This window comes from Rhipicephalus sanguineus, chromosome 2 (assembly GCF_013339695.2).
Source record: "Rhipicephalus sanguineus isolate Rsan-2018 chromosome 2, BIME_Rsan_1.4, whole genome shotgun sequence".
Lineage (NCBI taxonomy): Eukaryota > Metazoa > Arthropoda > Arachnida > Ixodida > Ixodidae > Rhipicephalus > Rhipicephalus sanguineus.
In genome coordinates, this window is record NC_051177.1 from 101,426,427 (window position 1) to 101,433,300 (window position 6,874).

Here is a 6,874-nt window from a genome sequence, read left to right on the forward strand (position 1 = left end):
ATTTAATGTATGAACGAAAGTCGAAATTTAAGGGCTCATATTTCTTTGTTAGACACAGCATTACTGAGAACTAACAGACAATCAAGCCAAGAAAAGTATACGGCATGTAATTTGTAGTAATTGTGATATGAGAAGTAATTATGAGAAGAAATTAAAGTGAACGAAAAGATAACTCACCGCCAGCAGGAATCGAGCCTGCAACCTCCGAATAACGCGTTCGATGCTCTACCAACCGAGCTACAGCGGCGGTCATCCTCTCGTCCACTTTATCGGGTATATCTGTGCATTTAAACCTCGCAGTGTTAATCAGAGCCGCTCGCAGCCACGACAGCGAGTGTGGAACACTCTTTTTCTGCCAGCTGGCGTCACGTAGCATCAGAGTTAGATTCCATCAGAGTTACTGCATCCCACGCCGGACAAATGGGCGCACGTGTTCTGGGTACGAAGCAGAAAAGCACGAAGAGAGCGCGTGCCGGTTCATGATGATGATAATTTTCTAGCTATGACACACGGCCAACCTCGAGCATAACAGTTCTGCTGTAGTATTATATATTTGGCCGGCCCTCTTGGGTCATGATCACCGCCGCCCCTATTGCGCACGCCTACGGTAACTGTCACCCGCCGTCCGGTCGGCGCTCTATTTCACAATCAGCTCGCTTAAAGGGGTCGTGAAACGTTTTCCGAAAATTTTCAACTACGTGTGTATTCGGAATCCCCCTGGCCGTCCATTCAATACTATACCTCGACTCGTTTCATCGTCCGGGTTCATTTAATAACTATAAGAACACACTTACGATTTCCCACCTCACGTTCCCCTCAACTGTACAGCTGACGTCACTTTGTCAGCCAATGAAAATCTCTGTCGTTGACAGACGCAGCGATGTTTTCAGAGCAAAAGTTGGCCGAGGTTCGTAGCATCATACCGTTTCGATTGTGACGCCAGCAGCTTGTGAAAGTGAACGTTGTTTCCACTTTGATAAATTGTACGGCACTGTCTGGCGACGCCCACGGTTGGCATCGCGAGGATTAAGCCACCCAAAACACGCCTTAAAACACAACCTAACGCAACCAGAAAGAAAAAACTGGGACGCTGCACCGTGCGAGCGAATGCGAGAATGCACAAGTGACGGAGCTCGTATGTACTTGAAAGCGGAAGCAAGCAGTTCAAGCGCTGTACTTGCACAGTATACAACTCAGAGCGCAAAAGCTACTGTGTTATTCGTTGCTTTTCTAGGTTCCTATAAATCTATTATCTTAGAGCGAAAGAAAGATAACGCTGTGTTTATAACTTCCCTGATCATGACGTCACACGTTAGTGCCTATGGCGGCCGGTTGTGCCCAGGGTTGCCAGGTTTGGCTACTTTGCGTCAATTTGGCTACTTTTTTAGGCCGGCGGCGGCAGAAAAAGTGTGTTGGCTACTTGGCTACTTTTTGGCTAGTTTCTTGTTGCCTCAATTTGAACCAAATTATCAATAGCTTGTGACGTCGCAGCCGCTGGCGTTCGAGTATGCGGCGTCAAAACATGGTTATCAAGGCGTGTTACAAGCTCCCGAAATTGAATTTGGCGCTCGCATTATAAGTGGCTGGGACTTGGGAGAAAACTGTTGCATGGCGTCTCATTTCGCCGAACACCTATTGTTGAACGCGACTTTAAACTAATTGAAAGTGAACAGGACAACCGAAAGCGCTCCGCATCCAAGATGCTATGGACTTGTCGACTTTAGAAATCGGATATCTGACGAACTGCTTGTGTCGTTTCCAAGAATTAGGGGCGGACTGCGACTCGAGAATATTAATTACTCGAACTTCGTCATCACGCGAGAAATGATTGCCGAAGTGAGTACAATTTATGCTTCAATTACGGAAACTGACTTTGTGCACACTTATGCAGCACTAATTTTTATTATCGGTGGTAGTTGTAGCCCTTTCAAAAAGGTCACAGAAGGCGTGCGAAGAGGACGTCATTTCTGCAACAGCGTAAGAAACTTCATCATCCGGCACGAAATGATTGCTAAGGTCAACAATTTATGCTTTATTCTTAGAAATTATGATTTTGAATGGTTTCTGGTGTACTTCTTTACGTTTCCACCAAGAGGCTACTGAATTTAGTCATTTGAAAAACAAGGTCGCAGTCGTTTTCACACACGTGTGGCTACTTTTGGCTGCTTTTAGTGCCCTTGGCTCAAGTTGGCTACTTTCTGGCTAGTTTTTCCGATTTATTGGCTATTTTTTTACTTTTCGACCTGGCAACCCTGATCCAAGATGCTATGCACTTGTCGACTTTAGAAATCGGATATCTGACGAACTGCTTGTGTCGCTTCCAAGAATTAGGGGCGGACTGCGACTCGAGAATATTAATTACTCTAACTTCGTCATCACGCGAGAAACGATTGCCGAAGCGAGTACAATTTATGCTTCAATTACGGAAACTGACTTTGTGCACACTTATGCAACACTAATTTTTATTATCGGTGGTAGTTGTAGCCCTTTCAAGAAAGGTCACAGAAGGCGTGCGAAGAGGACGTCATTTCTGCAACAGCGTAAGAAACTTCATCATCCGGCACGAAATGATTGCTAAGGTCAACAATTTATGCTTTATTCTTAGAAATTATGATTTTGAATGGTTTCTGGTGTACTTCTTTACGTTTCCACCAAAAGGCTACTGAATTTAGTCATTTGAAAAACAAGGTCGCAGTCGTTTTCACACACGTGTGGCTACTTTTGGCTACTTTTAGTGCCCTTGGCTCAAGTTGGCTACTTTCTGGCTAGTTTTTCCGATTTATTGGTTATTTTTTTACTTTTTGACCTGGCAACCCTGGTTGTGCCGCATAGTCGTTTAGGAGCCCAAGAAAACTGCGATTTGAGAAGGGCGTCATTAATTATAGACTAAGTATTGCGCCAAAATATTTCGGAATCGGCATGTCTAATCCTTGTTGAAGCAGGGAAAATTACAACCAGGCAGCTTCATTTTCTTTTCACGACCCGTTTAAGTTCTGGTAGGTCTGGGAAGCAAAGGTTAAAGTGCTCCGCATTCAAATGCGGAGCACCGTGCTAAGATGCGACAAGAGGCACGTGACACGCCCATTTTCATGACGACATCTCCGTTCGAAGTGCGCACCTAGCACTTACGAAGGTATAACCGTGTCGGAAAATATTCACCCTCATCCATCAAAGTGTCGCAGTACCGATTAACCTTCAAGATTTAAAGATACCTGTCCGTGGTGTTCACAAGCACCAACACTCAGCCACATAACATGGGAGTGCACCCAGAGGCCCAAACAGATCGACAGCCCACACATCACTAAGCAACCACACATGTTTCACAGGCAGTGGGAGGCATGGCTTGCGCACGAGGACAAGCAGAGCCAAATAGCTTTGCTTGACCAGGTACAGTGGGCCGCTCGTGCCAGCGGAGCCCTGGACTAAGGGCCCGACCAAACTGCCTGCATTTTATTTTATTTTTTTTTCTGAATAAAGTTTCTTCCTCCTCCTTCCTCTTTCCTTTTGGTTGACCTTTCTTTTAGGCAGCTTGTAAGCAAAACAGTAGCGCTTTATGGATGCAAAGCAGGACCTCGTGCTACCTTGAAGATGTGGGAGTGAGTGTGCAGGTGTTACTGATCATGGTCAAGAATTGTTGGGTTTTATAAGTTTATATAAAACTTGAGAATGTGTTATTGTTTTGCTTCTCTTACGTTCGTCAACAACTTCGTCTTTAGCCCTTGATCTGAAGACTGGCTTGTCAAGCCTGCGGTCAGGCAACTTTTCCAGTTTCTATAATAGACGACGTTAATATACCACAGTTAAGACCTAAGAGTAATGTCCCCCATACATTCATAGCTTCATTGTCTGTTGGTTTCATTAAGTTGTGTCTAACAAAGGAAACGAGCTCTCGATCGACACCTCCTCTTTCGTTCAGACATATGCAGGCTGTTTCACGTAACAATAACTAAGGATTTAAAAGAAAGTAGTTAACCGGAACTGAATGAAACCAACGACATACGGTTTGCCGTCACGTGACGCTCGTTAAGGTATCTTCTATATCGCGCTTTAATGTGCCCATTATTCAAAATTTTTAATATTCACTGTAGAGCCGAGTGCGTTTCGTTACGCTGTAGAGGGTGTTCGAAAACGACCGATTCAATTTATTTATTATTTTTTTTTTGTGGCAACGTACGTGCCGCGTGGTGAACTTACGTTTAAAGAAAGCCGGCGAAAAATGTGATATGAAACCACTTGACTGCGCTCATACGCTAGTAATGCAACGCTTTCTACCGTGCTTCGAGGGAAAGATCCGAGCACGACGTTTCTTCAGAAGGCCATCCTGGAGTGGGCTGAGAGGGTAGAGGAGGCCTACTACAAGTAGCCCCCCCTCCCCACCCCCACCCTCTGCGCGTTCATTCATTCGTGTATCAGGGCGTTCATCGCGTGCTTTGTTCCACGCGCATGCGTGCCGCATGCCGTCGCAACGCCGGCCTAAGAGCTTCAGCGAAACGCTCGTCGCGCTGAAGAGCGCTCGCATGCGTTTGCGCAAGCAACAACAACGTGCAGCTGCGCGTGAGAAACGCTGCAACTCAACGCCGGAGGCTTCTCGACAAGCGGAAGCACATCGCCCCTAAAGTACCTAAAGCTGCTAGTCTTACTTTGTATAGTATTCCAGTGTGCTGCTATCGCATTGATTCGTCCTGAAACCGCAGCTTCGCCCTTCCGGCGAAACTGTGGTTTTTAGAGCGCATCTCTTAGACGCCCATTCCCGCGTTGAGCGGCGTCGTCGTCGCCATTGCCGTCGGTGGCGTAACCGACAGAAATGAAAAAGTAACCAACAGTCATGAAAAATAAAAAATGAGAAAAAAATGCCCAGTATCGAATGGGATTTGAACCCGGGCCGTCAGTGTTGGAGACGAGTATTCCACCACGGAGCCAGGCAGGTGCTTTTTTTTATTTCATGGTATTTATTCAACATAGACCTGGCACTTGGACGCAATTCAATAGAGACGAAAAAGTAATATGTTGATTATACTCTTTCGCGACACAATGACGAACAGACGGCACTTTAGAATTCGCAATCACCTATATAGCGAATACATCAACTAACAGCCTTTTCCAATTATACGCTAGAAGAGGGGTAAGGATAAGCACCTCACCAATGCCGTATACCATTCTGGCTGACTTTCCATTTGCTCGTATATATCTCTTAGCTGAGTGGCCATCCTAATGAAGTGGGCTTTTGAGGAAATTATCGGCTCTGCGTTTCTCTGCAACATGCGCGTCTTCCACAGGCTATGCATTCCAATGGGAAGCGTGTCGAATGGTACGTCATTACAGCTCGCTGGCAAGAGATATCGCACGGAATGTGAATTTAGCATAAAGTCTGGTACTTGAAACTCATTTGCAAAAAGACCCTACACACGCGTCATGTCGGGCAAGAAATCGCTTTAACCTATGTTATATAGCGTAGCAGAAGAGTGAAATAACACCCAGTCATCACACAATTCTAATTGCGCAACGAGTCTGTGGTTTAATGCTTTCCACCCACTGCAAAGTGCTCGGCCGTAATTCTTCATCGTCATCAGCCGCATGATGCTTCAACAAAGTGCACATAATACCTTACAGACGTGTAGCGGGTACCCCGCTCACCCGTAGAAAGACGAATAATGGCGTAGTGGGTGCTACTAAAATTATTATTTATGGCGTAGTAGATGCCTTGCGGAAAGCCAAAATTTCAAACACAGTTGGCCTTGCCCGAACACGAAGCTTCGCTCAGAATTCACCTTAGGCAGTATCGTAATCGTCGAATAATTTTTATTTTAACAGCGAAGCTATTCTTAGTCGAGGCTTCCCCGTCCGATGGCGTAGCGCTGATCACGTGGCATATCAGTGTGGCGAGAGTGAGGCTCCGTATGAAGGGGAGGGCTGTACCGCGCCTAGATTGAAACAATGAGAGGTGGGCCATGAAGGGGGAGAGTGAGGCCTTGCGGAAAGAGTGAACCAATGAGAGGCGCGTCAAGAGGGGCGAGAGTGAGGCTCAGCGGAGGAATACAGCCGTTTTGCGAAAAGTAGGTCAGTGAGTGTGTGAGGCGGAGTGTCAAGGAGGGCGTTGATTCTTTGTCACTTTCGTAATTGCCAACACTGCTTCCGAGGAAGAAGCCGCCCGACGTGAGAGTCGGCGAGAGCTGACGCGGGAACGGGCGTGTCGTCGCCGAGCCAACCGCGATGTTCGCGCGAGAGAGGCCGAAGGCAAGCGCCAACGAAGGGAAGACTTGAAAAACACGCAAGTACGATAGCCTGACGAAGGAGGGGTATCAGCTTCGCTGTTTCGACAGCGTTCGCGAAGTGGGGCGGTCTGTATTTTTATTCACTCACGTGAACGCCGAAAATACGAAGTGGACGAGATGCACACGTAGTTGGTTGGTTGGTTGGTTGGTTGATCCTTAGTAAGCAGGCGCAACCCACCGCGGGGGAACGGCCATGAAACGGGCGGTGCCTTGTTATATAAATGAAATTGTTTATATTCTAATTATGTTTACAAATACATAGCTTTTTGAAATAACTCATTAGTTTAATTAAGGAAAGGAAATGTTGGCGAGCTCATTTTTTTGTTTTTTTTTTAGGGGGGGGGGGGTACCATACTATAAAATTTGGATCTCACATGACCTTGAAAGCTATACATTTAAGCCTACACACGTCTTACGCAAGAATTTATCGTGGACAAAGCGTTGGCGAAGCCGGCTGGCTAATAGCAAATATCCATTACGAACTGCAAGCTTTGTTATGTAGCTTTGTGAATTCAACTCGCGATGTTGGTGCGGGCGCCATGCACCAATCGCGTGCCCACTTCTTCGTCCTCCTCCGCAGTGCTCGCGGAGCGGCGACAGCG